Genomic DNA, 14140 nt, shown 5'->3' with positions numbered 1-14140 from the left:
GGATCACATTGGATTTACTGGGAGAATGGTCTCCTGTATAGTGAGCCTAAGGTTGCTGAACCTGGGTGAGCCCGTGTGCTGGTGGTACCCCAGAGTTTCAGAGCCTTCCTACTGGGGCTGGCTCATGATGTGCCGTTAGCAGGACATTTGGGGCAGGACAAGACCTTTGAAAGGCTTGTTACCCACTTTCATTGGCCCCAAATGCGCAAGCATTCAGACACCCATTGCAGGACCTGTCAGACTTGCCAGGCAAGTGGAAAGAGTGGGAGGAAGCAGAAGGCTCCTCTCCAGCCATTCCCTGTGGTCAGTACCCCCTTTGAACGGGTTTGGATTGACATTGTGGGGCCACTGGACCCCAAAACAGCCATGGGCAACAGGTTCATCCTGGTCTTGGTGGACCATGCCACCCGGTACCCGGAAGTCATACCTCTGAGGACAGTGACAGCCCCCGTGGTGGGACGAGCACTGATGGGAATTTTCTCCAGAGTGGTATTCCCTCGCGAGGTCGTGTCGGACCGGGAATCCAACTTCATCTCTAAGTATATGAAGTCCCTGTGGCAGGAGTGTGGGGTAACTTACAAGTTCACCACTCCTTACCACCCCCAAGGAAACAGGTTGGTTGAAAGGTTTAACCAAACCCTGAAAGGCATGATAATGGGTCTTGAGGAACCCATGAGGCATAAGCGGGACGTCCTCTTACCATGCCTACTCTTTGCATACCGTGAAGTGCCACAGAAATCTCTAGGGTTCAGTCCCTTTGAGCTTCTCTATGGACACCCAGTCAGAGGACCTCTGAGTCTGGTCAAGAAAGGCTGGGAGCAATCTCCCAGGAAACCTCCCCAGGATGTATATAGCTGCATGCTGGCCTTCAGGAACCAGACTCGGTGTTTAAGGCAACTCGCTGATGCGAATCTGGAAGCCAGCCAGGAGGAGATGAAGCGATGGTATGACCAGAATGCCACTCTGGTAGAGCTTCAGCCTGGGCAGAAAGTGTGGGTCATGGCCCTAGTGGAGCCCTGCGTGCTCCAAGATAAGTGGACTGGACCATTTGAGGTTGTGGAGCGCAAGAGTCCCGTTACCTACTTGGTGGACTTGCGGTCTCCCAGGAACCCCTTGAGGGTCCTGCATGTCAACCGCCTTAAGCCCCATTTGGAGAGGTCCGAAGTGGGCATGCTCTTAGCAACAGATGCTGGAATGGAGGAGGAGACTGAGCCTCTTCCTGACCTCCTGTCTGCAACAGAGCAAGATGGGTCAGTGGATGGTGTAAACCTCTCTTCCACCCTGACCCCTGAGCAACAGAATGACTGCCGCCAGTTGCTGGGACAGTTTTCTGACCTGTTCTCCCTGGTTCCAGGTATCACAGATTGGTGTGTCCATGATGTAGATACAGGAGACAGCTTACCTGTGAATCACAAAACTTACAGGGTAACTGACAGGGTGAGGGCTTGCATCAAAGAGGAGGTCTCAAAGATGCTTGCGCTAGGGGTGATTGAGTCCTCTAGCAGTCCTTGGGCCAGCCCGTGGTCTTGGTCCCAAAGGCTGCAGCGCCGGGTGCCACACCAGAACTCCGGTTCTGTGTGGACTACCGAGGGCTCAATTCGGTCACAAAGACTGACGCGTACCCCATCCCCAGAGCTGATGAGCTCATTGATTTGCTAGGGGTTGCACGGTACCTCAGCACGTTTGATTTAATGTCTGGGTACTGGCAGATCGCCTTAACTGATGGGGCAAAGGAGAGGTCAGCATTCTCCACACCAGATGGGCATTTCCAGTTCTGGGTTATGCCCTTTGGGATGAAGAATGCCCCTGCCACCTTCCAGAGGTTGGTCAACCAGGTGTTGGTTGGACTGGATGAGTTCAGTGCCGCCTACCTGGATGACATCGCAGTGTTCAGCACCAGTTGGGAAGAACATCTGCACCACCTCTGGGATGTGTTGTTGGCGTTGCGGAAGGCAGACCTCACGATCAAGGCAAGTAAGTGCCAGATCGGGCAGGGTTCCGTGGTGTACTTGGGCCACCAAGTTGGGAGCGGCCAGGTGGCGCCCCTACAGTCCAAGATTGAAACCATCCTGGCTTGGGAACCCCCCAAAACCCAGACAGATGTGAGAGCCTTTTTAGGACTCACCGGGGACTACAGGAAGTTTGTCAACATTGTTGCACCCTTGACAGAGCTGACTTCCAGGAAGCAGCCCAAGAAAGTGATTTGGACTGACACCTGTCAGAAAGCTTTTGAGGCCCTGAAAGCTGCCATGTGCACGGTACCCGTGCTCCTGGCACCCAACTTCTCCATGGAGTTTATCTTTCAGACAGACGCTTCAGAGCATGGTGTGGGGGCTGTTTTGTCACAGATGAATGAGGAGGGCCTAGATCAACCTGTAGCCTTCATCAGTAGGAGGTTACTTCCACGGGAACAGAGGTGGAGTGCTATTGAGCGTGAGGCATTTGCTGTGGTCTGGGCACTGAAGAAGCTGAGACCCTACCTGTTTGGGACTCACTTCCGGGTTCAGACCGACCACAGGCCCCTCAGATGGTTAATGCAGATGAGGGTTGAGAATCCAAAGCTGTTGAAGTGGTCCATTTCCCTACAGGGTATGGACTTTACGGTGAAACACTGCCCTGGTACAGAACACGCCAACGCTGATGGTCTGTCCAGATTTTTCCGCCTTAGTGATGAGAACTCCCAGGAGGTAGGGTAGTTCTCCCCACATTTCAGCTGGAGGGAATACGTGTTAAACCTGGCACCATTGGCGTGGGTCTCCGTTCCATTTTTGCTGTTGCCTCATATGTTTTTGCTGGTGTTAGATGCTTTGGGTACTGTGCCACTGCTGTACAGTGCCACAGTGCAAGTGCTCCCTATTGTAAATGAATGTATTGATTAGTGATTCCATGATTGACTGATTTGGTTTACTTGTCAGACCCTAGTATAGTGCACTGAGTGTGCCCAGGGCTTGTAAATCCAAATGCTGCTGGTGGGCTTGCAGCACTGGTTGTGCCACCCACAGAAGTGGCCTTGTAAAATGTGTCTAAGGTCTGCCATTGCAGAGCCTGCGTGCAGTCTGGTACTGTCATGCTGACTGGGCAAGTGCACCCACTTGCCAGTCCCTAAACCTTTCCTTTTCTCCATATCAGACACCCCTATGGTAGGCCCAAGGGCAGGGTGCATTGTAATTATAAGGTAGGACATGCCCTGGTGTGTGTGGCATGTCCTAATAGTGAATTACAGCCATTTTCGTTTTTCACTATTGCAAGGCTACCTGTTCTCCATAGACCAGAATGGGCAGTTTGCTTATTACATCTTATAATCCTAAACTGACTCAGGGAACATGGTAGAAATTCGAATTTAGTATGCCTGAACTCAGAAGGATAAAATACATCTTTCAGTGAAGTTGGTTTTAACATTTTGTGATTGAAAATACCACTATTAGAAAGTAGGTATTTTCTTGTCTAACCATTCAAACCTGCCTCTGCTAGGCTGTGGGTATTCCTTTGTCTGGAGTTTGAGTGACAGGGCCGGGGAATCCCAAGAGACAGGGTGAGGTGTCCCAGTGGTGAATAGAGAGATCTGCATCCAGATAGGTGGGAGGAGTTGCACCTGGGACCTGAATAGGGTTGTGCCTGCCTTCCACAATGCTGGCTCCACCTCCTGGGGGTGGCTGATGTTTCTGTTCTGCACTGGGAAAGGAAAGGAGTCATGTAAACAGAGTGCTCCAGAACTGGTTTGGACTGGGCAAATCCCCCTCTACCCTCAGAGAACAAAGGATTTTTGGGTATAAGTAGTGGGACCCTGATCCCAAGAATTTAGATCACTTTTGGAACAAGAAGAAATATTTACTGAGGAGTGGAACCTGAAGAAACTGAGGAGAGACTATCCCTAAGCTGAAGGGCTGCTTGGGGGATTGGCCTGCAGTGGTTTGCCTGACTGCCAAAGGAAGGAGAAGAGACTTTGTGTGCTTATTTCAACTTGTAAGGATCTCCAAGGGCTTGGAACAGAGCTTACCTCCTGCTGAAGTCTCAGGGACAACAGACTTCAACCCCCAGCTCCCCAGAGTTCTTTGGAAGTGCCTGCTGCTGTTTTGGGCCTTCTGAGGGACTGCGTGTCGCAAGGAGCTGTAAGCGCGACTCAACAAAGCCAAAGCGTGTTGCCGTCGCTGCTGCTGCCATCACACTTCTGAACAAGGGTGTCGCCACTGGAGTTGTCGCACTTCGCCGCATCGAGAGAAGAGTCTCGCAACGAGGAAGATGCGTGTTGCTGTTGCTGCCGTCGCACTTCTGAACAAGGGTGTCGCCACTGGAACTGTCGCATTGCACCGCATCGGAGAAAGCGCCTCGCATCCCTGAGAAGCACGCCGCCGTCGGAGCTTCTGCCGTCGCATTTCTGAACAAGGATGTTGCCGCTGTAGTTGTCGCATCGTGCAAAAGCTTCACGCATCGTGGGAAAAGAGTGTCGCAGTTGGAGCTGTTGCCGTCGCACTTCTGAACAAGGGTGTCGCCGCTGCAGTCCACGCATCGAACCAAGAACTTCTCGCATCCCCGGAGAAGCGTGCCACATCTGGAAGATCTTCACGTCTTTATTTCTTTGCATGCACCAGAACTTTGCCGCATTTCCATCGCTGCAACATTACTTGTCGTGGAAGCGCAACGCATCGTAAGGTACATTGACTCAAAGTGTCGCATCTTATGAACTGAACTGAACTAAGCTAAAAACTACCATCTTAAAGTAATAGTATTGTGTATTTTTGTCGTTTATTGTCTTGTGGTAAATCTATATAAAGTATACGTATTTTTGATATAAAACCTGTGTGGTGTCCATTTGTAGTGTTGTCACTGGATTACTGTATGTGGTCACAAATGCTTTACACACTGCCTCTGAGATAAGCCTGTCTGCTCGTGCCAAGCTACCAAGGGGGTGAGCAGGGATTATTTTAGGAGTGTACCCCCTTACCCTGACTAGAGGCAAGGGTCCCTATTTGTCACAAGTACCTACCTGTGCCAACTAGAGACCCCCAAATCTAACAGCGATCTTGTCATGGAAGACGTTTGCAAGGTTCTTGCAGAGTTACTGTGAGTGGGCAATGTTGTTTGTTGTTGCTGAAGGGTTGGATAATTCTTTGAAGATGTTGAACAGTTCTTTGCTGTCAATAGAGCTTTTTTTAAATTCTCTCAACAGTCTGTTGTATGGGTTGAGGGCTGTCTTGAAGGGGTTCTTGTCAGTCGTGTCCTTGCTAGTTCGCCATCTCATTTCCATTTGTTTTCAGTGTCCCAGCCAGCCTGCTTTGTGGACCTTCTTTGGGTGATGTTGTTGATGGGAGTGATGATGTCAGTGCAGTTGGTGATCCAAGTGTTGAAGTTTCTGACATTCTTGTCTAGGTTGTTGGAGGTGGGGGGGTGGGTAGTGTTGAGGGCCTTGATCCATATGTGTCCACTGAGATTTTGCTCCAGCTGAAGTGGGAGGCGTTGGGCAGACTGGAGATGGAAATCCGTGAGCCAGTGATGTTGAACTGGATGATGGAGTGGTAAGTCCAGTTGAGTTGTCTGGTGTGGTTTTACCTGATGCGATCGATGGAGGTGAAGATGGAAATCTAGTGTGTGGCCTGCAGTGTTCGTGGGGTAATGGACGAGTTGGGTTAGTCCAATGTTGTTCATGCTGTTGAGGAGGTTGGTAGTGTTTATGTTATTTCGGTAATCGTGATGGAAGTTGAGGTCGTCAAGGAAAATTTAGTTGTTGGAGTCTATGGCTAGGGGGCATCGAAGTCAGCGATGAAGATGCAAATTGCTGGACGTGGTACTTAAGGACTGTAGGCGAGGGTGCCCCGATGGTGGTTTTGCTGTCGGTTCTGAGTTGGAAGTTGAGGTATTCTGAGACTGTGCACAACATATGAATTCAGTCTGGTGAAGATTGCTATGCTGCTGAATTTTGCTGATTGTGTAGTGATAGCAAGTCGAAGCAATCCTAAACATCAAGACACCCATGATCACAACTAGCTAAATGAGTCTCTTGCATGCATATCAAATCAGACTTGATCGCCTTTAATTGCTACCTGAACATATGCATTTACTTTTTATCATTTAGCCCTTGCTGGACCTGGCCCTCTCTGTAGGGTCATCTCCAAACTTTTTGCTTTTACCCTCCTGTTTTCTGAGCCAGTTTTTGTTGGCTTTTAGGATGGTTCACTGACTAAATATCGACAACTAAAATAACCCCATACTACAATATCAAGTTATAAATATAGATGTAAAAAATATCGACAGCCTATATTTTCAATGGTAAGTACAAAAATATTGGGGAAAAAATATCGGTCATAAATATAGTTGTACAAAATATTCTTTTATATATATAAATTAAATTTAATACACATCTTAACAAATATAACAAATAAACTTAATTTAAAAAAGTTAAACACACAGGTACATATATAAATATATATGTATACATATATATATATACTTTAAAATAATTATTAAAGTAATAATTTTAATGCATTTTATAATTTTAAAATTAAATAATATTGTAACAAATAATAAAATAAAACAAATATATATATACATATAAAAAAATATCGTTTCAGGCATAGAGTGATGAATAAATTATGCAAAAAAGAAGCACAGAACTCTGGGTAGTTCTCAAGTTTAGGTGAAAAGCAACTCCTGTATAGAGCACTCTCAACACCAGCGACACTCTAGATCTGCTCACCTCAAATGTCTGCTTTCCTATGAAAGTCTTTAAGCATTGGATTAGCACAATGCCATCCACGCCGAGATAGAAAAGGACAAAGTCTTTTGACATTTCTACAGCAAAGTCTTTAAGCATAGGACTAGCACAGTGCTGTCCTTGCCGAGCTGTAAAATGACAAAAGCCAATTACCACTCCAGGTACAGTATTACAGTTTTGAATTGGCAAAATACCAACCAAGCCAACCTGAAATGAGTAAAAGCAACCCCTGACACAGTGTTTCGCTCTAATTAGAGCTCTTCAGAGAGGAATAGCTTTGTCCAGACACAAGGGAGCACCCAGTATAAGTAAAAAAATATACCCTTTCAGGCATAGAGTGACGAATAAATTATGCAAAAAAGAAGCAGAGAACTCTGGGTAGTTCTCAAGTTTAGGTGGAAAGCAGTTCCTGTATAGAGCACTCTCAACACCAGCGATACTCTAGTTTTGCTCACCTCAAATGTCTGCTTTTCTATCAAAGTCTTTAAGCATAGGATTAGCACAGTGCCATCCACGCCGAGATAGAAAAGGACAAAGGGGCATATTAACAAGGCGGCGATATGCAATTATCGCTGCTTTTGCGTCTGTTTTCGGGCGAAAAGCGCCGATAATTTCATCGCCTTATCAGCAAAGACACGCTATTGCGTGTCTTGCTGACTTAGTGTCCGTTTCCAGCAAGCCTAACTTTACATCGCTAATGAGATGCAATGTAGGCGTGGCTGTGAAACCAACCAGGGAAAATATCGCGAAGGCAGCTTCGCGATATTAACGAGGAAGGGTAGCGATTTTTTAAATCGCGTTAAGTATGCCTTAACGCAGGAATTTAACGTCTGTTAAATGCCTGACTAAGGCATACTTAACATGGGGGGTGGATTCTGTGGCTAAGACCACAGGCCCTATCATCTAGGATATCGCAGTTTTTCACCATGGAAAACGGCGATATCCACACTATCTCTGGAATGTTTTTTGCCTCAGCAATGCGCGTTGTTAATAACGCACTAACCGGGCGATAAATTCCAGAGATAGCTGGCGATAAATATGCAAGCGCGCTTTGCGATATTTATCGCCGGCCCTTGTTAATATGCCCCACAGTCTTTTGCCATTTCTACAGCAAAGTCTTTAAGCATAGGACTAGCACAGTGCTGGCCTTGCCGAGCTGTTAAATTACAAAAGCCAATTACCACTCCAGGAACAATATTACAGCTTTGAATTGGCAAAATACCAACCAAGCCAACCTGAAATGAGTAAAAGCAACACCTGACACAGTGTTTCACTCTAATTAGAGCTCTTCAGAGAGGTATAGCTTTGTCCAGACACAAGGGAGCACCCAGTATTAGTTAAAAAAAATACCCTTTCAGGCATAGAGTGACGAATAAATTATGCAAAAAAGAAGCAGAGAACTCTGGGTAGTTCTCAAGTTTAGATGGAAAGCAGCTCCTGTATAGAGCACTCTCAACACTAGTGACACTCTAGATCTGCTCACCTCAAATGTCTGCTTTTCTATCTCTTTAAGCATAGGATTAGCACAGTGCCATCCACGCCGAGATAGAAAAGGACAAAGTCTTTTGCCATTTCTATAGCAAAGTCTTTAAGCATAGGACTAGCACAGTGCTGTCCTTGCCGAGCTGTAAAATGACAAAAGCCAATTACCACTCCAGGCACAGTATTACAACTTAGAATTGGTAAAATACCAACCAAGCCAACCTGAAATGAGTGAAAGCAACCCCTGACACAGTGTTTCGCTCTAATTAGAGCTCTTCAGAGAGGTATAGCTTTGTCCAGACACAAGGGATCCCCCATGACAGTTGGTTATCTTTTCTGGGTGATGCAGTTCTATGAGTCAATTGACCTCTTCCAGAACCCCAAATCTGTTGGCTGTAGATATGTTATATAGCATGGTATGGGGGGTTGATACCACTGCCTCAGTTGCTGGTGGTTTCGGTTCCACAGCCCCTGCCCCTGACTCATTTGCCCTCTGGCTGCTGGTGCTTGACATGGAGTGTAGAAATAGCCTAGCGGTAGGGACCTGATTCCAACATTCTGTCTATGATGGTTCGAGCATAAAAGGCTATGGACAGTCATTGGGGTATTAAAATAGATCACTATGCAATCCCCTTGCACATCTTTTGATCTATTGCCCACCCAACTGAACCTACGAGTAATGAGAATCTCACCTGCATTTTCGTTTACGTTTTTAGTCAAAATGGGCTTTGCATTTTCCACACACCATTTCCTCCTAGCCACTGGTTGGATGTTTACAATCAGCTTAGTGGAGAGCTCGACTTCAGGTTCCATACCCAAGTAGCTGTCACATTGGGGGGCTTGGGTCTCAATCATAACTGGGACAGCAGGGAAAGTAGGGTCAGCACAGACCTCAGATATAAGGACTGTCTAACCAGCGCTTCGTCTGCCCTTTTCCAGGGACAGCTGCCGTTCGGTAAGCTCTATTACTTGAGAAAGGACATTTGCAGCCCTTTTTAAGAATGCATCCAGGGTTTTCACTATCACCCCCCCTCCCCCGGACTTCACTTTTAGCCGTACGCTTACCCATTATCTTGTGGGTCCTTTCTAGCGATGTATGATGGATGGTCTCCCTCTTTGTTCACCCGTTAGACGGATGCCCCAGCTCAGCCTCCTCTGGGCTCTGACAGTGTTCTTGTGTGCTCCTGCACTGGAAATGCCGGTGATGCTGCCCTCCTGTTGCCAATGCAACCTGGAAGCAGTAGTCTCCGCCGCTGTGAAATGCTGTAACGGAGTCCCGCGCATTGGGGATCCGACAGTGTTCTTGTGCGCACCTGCGCCGGTAATGCCGGTGACACTGCACTCCTGTGGCCAAATGCTACCTGAGAGTAGTAGTCTCCCCCGCTGTGAAGTGCTGTAATGGAGTCCCCTACCCAATAGCTCACAGCCCTTTTATGTTAATAGGTAGAATTCTCATATTTTGTGTACTGCCCATAACGGGTAAAAAAAAGAAATCTCTCCAACTTCTATTCTGAAAATAATTTCTACCATCCACCTCAAACATGTTTCTTCCTCTGGTGAAACAACCCCCGAAGATCCCAGCCATCCATCAATGCCTCACCCAAACCAAACGCCGTGCCATCCCTCCAACCTTCCTAGCTCGCCCACTCCCCTATTGCCCTCCCTGTGTGGCTACCCAGACCCATGCCTTTCCCCCTTACACTTCCGAAAGGATGCCCATGCCCTACTGCGAGGGCAAACCCCAGCCATAGTCCAATATTTCTAATATTTGTCATGGCCAGGAATGATGGAGTAATTCTGTGTAGTCATCCCAGATCAACTAAAAAGTGCAAATATAAGATTATCCCTTTTCAATTATCTCAAAATCATGATTATGAATGATAAACAGTTTTCAGCCCCATTTCTGTTTTTCTACTGCTGTCTTCCACAGCAATCGATAGCGGGCACCGAACTATAACTTATCCATGAATTCCTTTGCCTGATTTCCAGAAGTAAAACAATAGTCCTTGATTACTCCCAGACTTGCAGGGTTCATAAGATAAGCCTGGCAGCCTTGCTCTTGAAAGGGCTCAATGAACTGCATTCAGGGCTGTTTCTAGGTGTTTTGACGCCCTAGGCGAGAATTGAAAAATGCCGCCCCCTCCCTTTTACTACCATCACTCTCAGTCCTGATCACTCTCTCCCCCTGTCATCCAGGCTATAAGAATGAATGCATTCAGCCCTGTCAAGAATCACGCATCAGGCGTTAGACTAACGCATTTCAGCGTGGTGGTCTGCATCACTGCACTGAAATGCAATGTCTCGCCTTATAGCGCCTCAGCTGTCAAGCGCTGGGCAAAGCTGCCAAGGTTTCAGATTGCCATGTGTGACATTTTCATAATTTCAGGATAATTATGAGTGACATTTTAACGACAATGTGTGACACATTCTCGTGAGCAAAATCAAGCAATAAAGACGAGGGAAACATAAATATCAGAAATTAAACCCATATGAGCAACGCAAAACTCTAAGAGGATCTCAAAACTGTTGCAAAGTACCATAAATTTAAGGGCATTGACGTAGTGCTCTTGTAACTTGATCATACTGTTAAGCTGGGCAGGACGGCCCGGTGCTGGAGATATCGTTGTTTTGACTAGCGTGTGGGACCGCCCAGAGCGCTATAACTAGGCGCATTGCAAGCAGCACTAGTCAACCCACACAGGCACCCTACCCCGACTCAGTTACACTACACTAAAGTGCACTAACGCGTCACTGCTCAAACTGAGCAGAGAAAGACTGCGTGACTGCACACTTCTCAGACTACAGAGGCACGGCAGGCAGCTCTGAATGTACCCAATTTTATAGCACCCATTACAAGTAGCAAGTGTAACTAGACTCTGGGCTTTGAGGGCACACTTACTTCTTTCTGTGGCAGGAGGCCAGCAAGCGAACCTGCGCCACGGCAATTAGCGGGCCTCGTGGTGGCCCCATGGAGTCACAGCAGAGGTGTAACTAGAGCCTAATTTCGGGGGAGGGGGGAGCTACGAAATAATTCGGGGGTGGGGGGCTAATTCGTCTAGCAATAGGCAGAGTGGAGATGCAGGGGCTCTAAGAAGGGGTGAATAAACAACAAAGCCTCGTTAGCAAGCAAATGGTCTTTTGAAGACCTGTGAAGTACTCGGGTGCGGCTGTGTGTGTGCCTGGGAAGCTGTCTCAGCCCAGGCTGCCACACACAACGGGGGGGCTGAAGCCCTGTAAGCCCAATGAATGTTGTGTGCCCGAGTCACAGCGTGGCAATTTTGGCTCGGCAGTGAGCTCTCGGCTGGACAGCACACTAGACACACTGTTTCAGCTAGATCCTTCGGTGGCAGGATATCGAATGTTGGCATGCGGTGCTGCCAATGCCATATTCATTACCAGGCAGCAGGCCAGTGTGCGCCGCCAGCAGCATTGAGCCAGGTGGCTTGAGGCGGGTCGAGTCCATCACAGGAATCACCAGTATTGGACCCTTATACCGCGGAGGGGCAAGGTGGGTTGCATTGCTCACTCTCTTGGCTTTGCAATCCAGACATGCAGGTTATCGGTCCCGAGACCAAGCAGTGTGTGGCCTTCACGCTCCACCTTATCCCCGCTGCCGTGCGGACCAGTTGCCTTGCCCCTTAGCCCCCCTCACAGAGTCGGGGCTGCAGCTCCTGCTCTATTCCAGGCGCCCGGAGGCAGGAGTCGATGAGAGGCTCAGCCAGTCCCTGCAAGCGGTACAATATAATCAGCCCTGTGGCTCTAGTCGCCACCACCCAGGGCTTCTCCCGGGCGCCTCACCTCCTATGCAGCGCAGGGATGCGCGCTGGGGGCCGCAGGCAGCGATATCATCAGCACCCCCTCCGGGTGTCAGTTCTGGGGCGTGACTGCCGTGGCTGGGAGGGAGCCTATACGGTCTCACGGCCTTTGTTGCAATCGTAGTGTGGGACAGGTTCTGGCTTGCGCTCTCCGTTTGAGAGGCCTGAGATCTGCCGCTGAGCTGCACTGCACAGCAGCCCAAAGCTTCCGAAGAACTGCCACGGCGACCCGCCTATTGTTTCTGAAACAACTCTGACTGTGACGTCTATTAATTACTCTGTACCACTTTGCAGGCCTAGCTTTAGCAGCTGAGCCAGAGTCCCCAAGCCTGTCAGGAGGACCGCGCTGCCACTGCAGCTATAACTGGTGCATTATAGCAGCCCCTCTTTAGATATAAAAGAACTTGTATTTTGCCGCCCTCCCCCTTTTGCCGCCCTAGGCGGCCGCCTAGTCCTGCCTAATGGTAGAAACTGCCCTGACTGCATTTACCGCAGCATCTCGGCAGGACTTCTCATACGCTCTTTGCCTTAATATAAAATTGACCCAAACAATCGAAAACGCTCTCGGCCGCTAGTGAGGCTCATTACTGAGACATCTCCATGTTTGTGGGATGCTGGTTGCAACCGGCAAAGGTGTGAGGCGTGCTTTGTGGATCCGATTACACCATTCTGGTAAAAGTGCCCAGGACAATCACTCACATGGGGGCCAAAGACCGGTTCAAAAAAAGCAAACAATCCTTAGACCCAGTAGGGATGTGTTTGCTACATATGTTCATGAGTTAGCCTCAAGCTCTTAGAATTTACCCATTTCAAATACATAACTGCAATACATCGAATCCTGTGTGTTTGAAAAGTATACCACACAAATAGTGCAGCGATTTTTGTAGTAAAGAGCATACTACTGTGCATTTTTAGTGTCCACACATATACGTTTGTGTAGAGTTGTGAAGGTATTTTATGCCTATTCGTGATATAGGTGGAAAATGTGAAGGGAAAAGTAGAAAAAAAGCACTTGATGTAATTTAAAGACTCAATTTTAATACTCTTTTAAAAAAAGGATGCTTTAAATTGGTGAATGAATGCGTTTGAATGAATACATTTGAATTCCCACAAAGTTAAAAAAAAAAGTTTTTTAAGAATACATCTTGCTCATTACAAGGCCTGTCTCCTTCTTTTGTGAGTGTCTGTTTTAAGCACTCAAGATTTTACTGTGGCGGTCTAAGGTCAACCAATGAAAGATGAGACCTGAAGATTAATAGACACACATCTACCTGCACCCAGCACTTCTGGGATTTCTGTTCATCGGTGATTGATGGCACTGGTGTGCCTGTGATACTTTCTGAATCTACAAGAGTGCTCCTAGCTGCTGTGGAGCAGAAATCAATCTGTGAAAGTGTCAAAGTGACGCTAGGAGAGAGGAGCAGCATCTCCCGGCAGTTCAAAAGTATTTTTTTCATGTTTTCTTTTCGACCGTTGTCAGACTTCGGGCCAAATTATATTCCAGTGCATTGATTGCCGAAGGCACTGAAAGCGAATTCTCACTAGCCAAAGGCAACAAAACCTGCTCAGCCCCTCGAGCGTCGCGTGGGAGAGAGCAGCCATGTCTGATGTTCTTCCCATGCACAGCGCCGTCTTGCTGGAAGCTGGTGTGGTTGGGAGTTGCAGGGTTTGCGAAACAGAATTAAAGTCATAACAACAAAATGGTTTTGTGCCAATTAGCTAATTTATTTCTATTTGCTTGAAGACGTTTTACCCATTGTGACTCTTTGAAGTCGAGCTAAGTCAAAGGTACGAGTTGTTTTTGACAATACGGAGAGCTTTTACAATATCCAACAAGCATTGGCAAATTCCACAAATCTAATTATATATGTAGATGTTTGTTATGGGAATTTGTGTGATGTGTTTGGAAGAGCAAAGATAATATGCATAGGCCCTCATTAGTATTATTTTTGTTTTAAATTTCTATAGCGTGAACTTGACCCAAAGGTATCAGAGCGCTTTACATGAGCACTGTAGTGACCTACTGGTCACTGGTCTGGATTGTTTTGCTACCAGCCACTCCCAGAGGGCTGGCATACACCTCACCCCAAACCCATCCTGCACAGGCATCACAGGACATATGACCCTTGTAATA

Source organism: Triturus cristatus, chromosome 9, assembly GCF_964204655.1.
Source record: "Triturus cristatus chromosome 9, aTriCri1.1, whole genome shotgun sequence".
Taxonomy (NCBI): domain Eukaryota; kingdom Metazoa; phylum Chordata; class Amphibia; order Caudata; family Salamandridae; genus Triturus; species Triturus cristatus.
The sequence above is the reverse complement of the archived record's forward strand: the minus strand, read 5'-3'. Positions refer to the sequence as shown.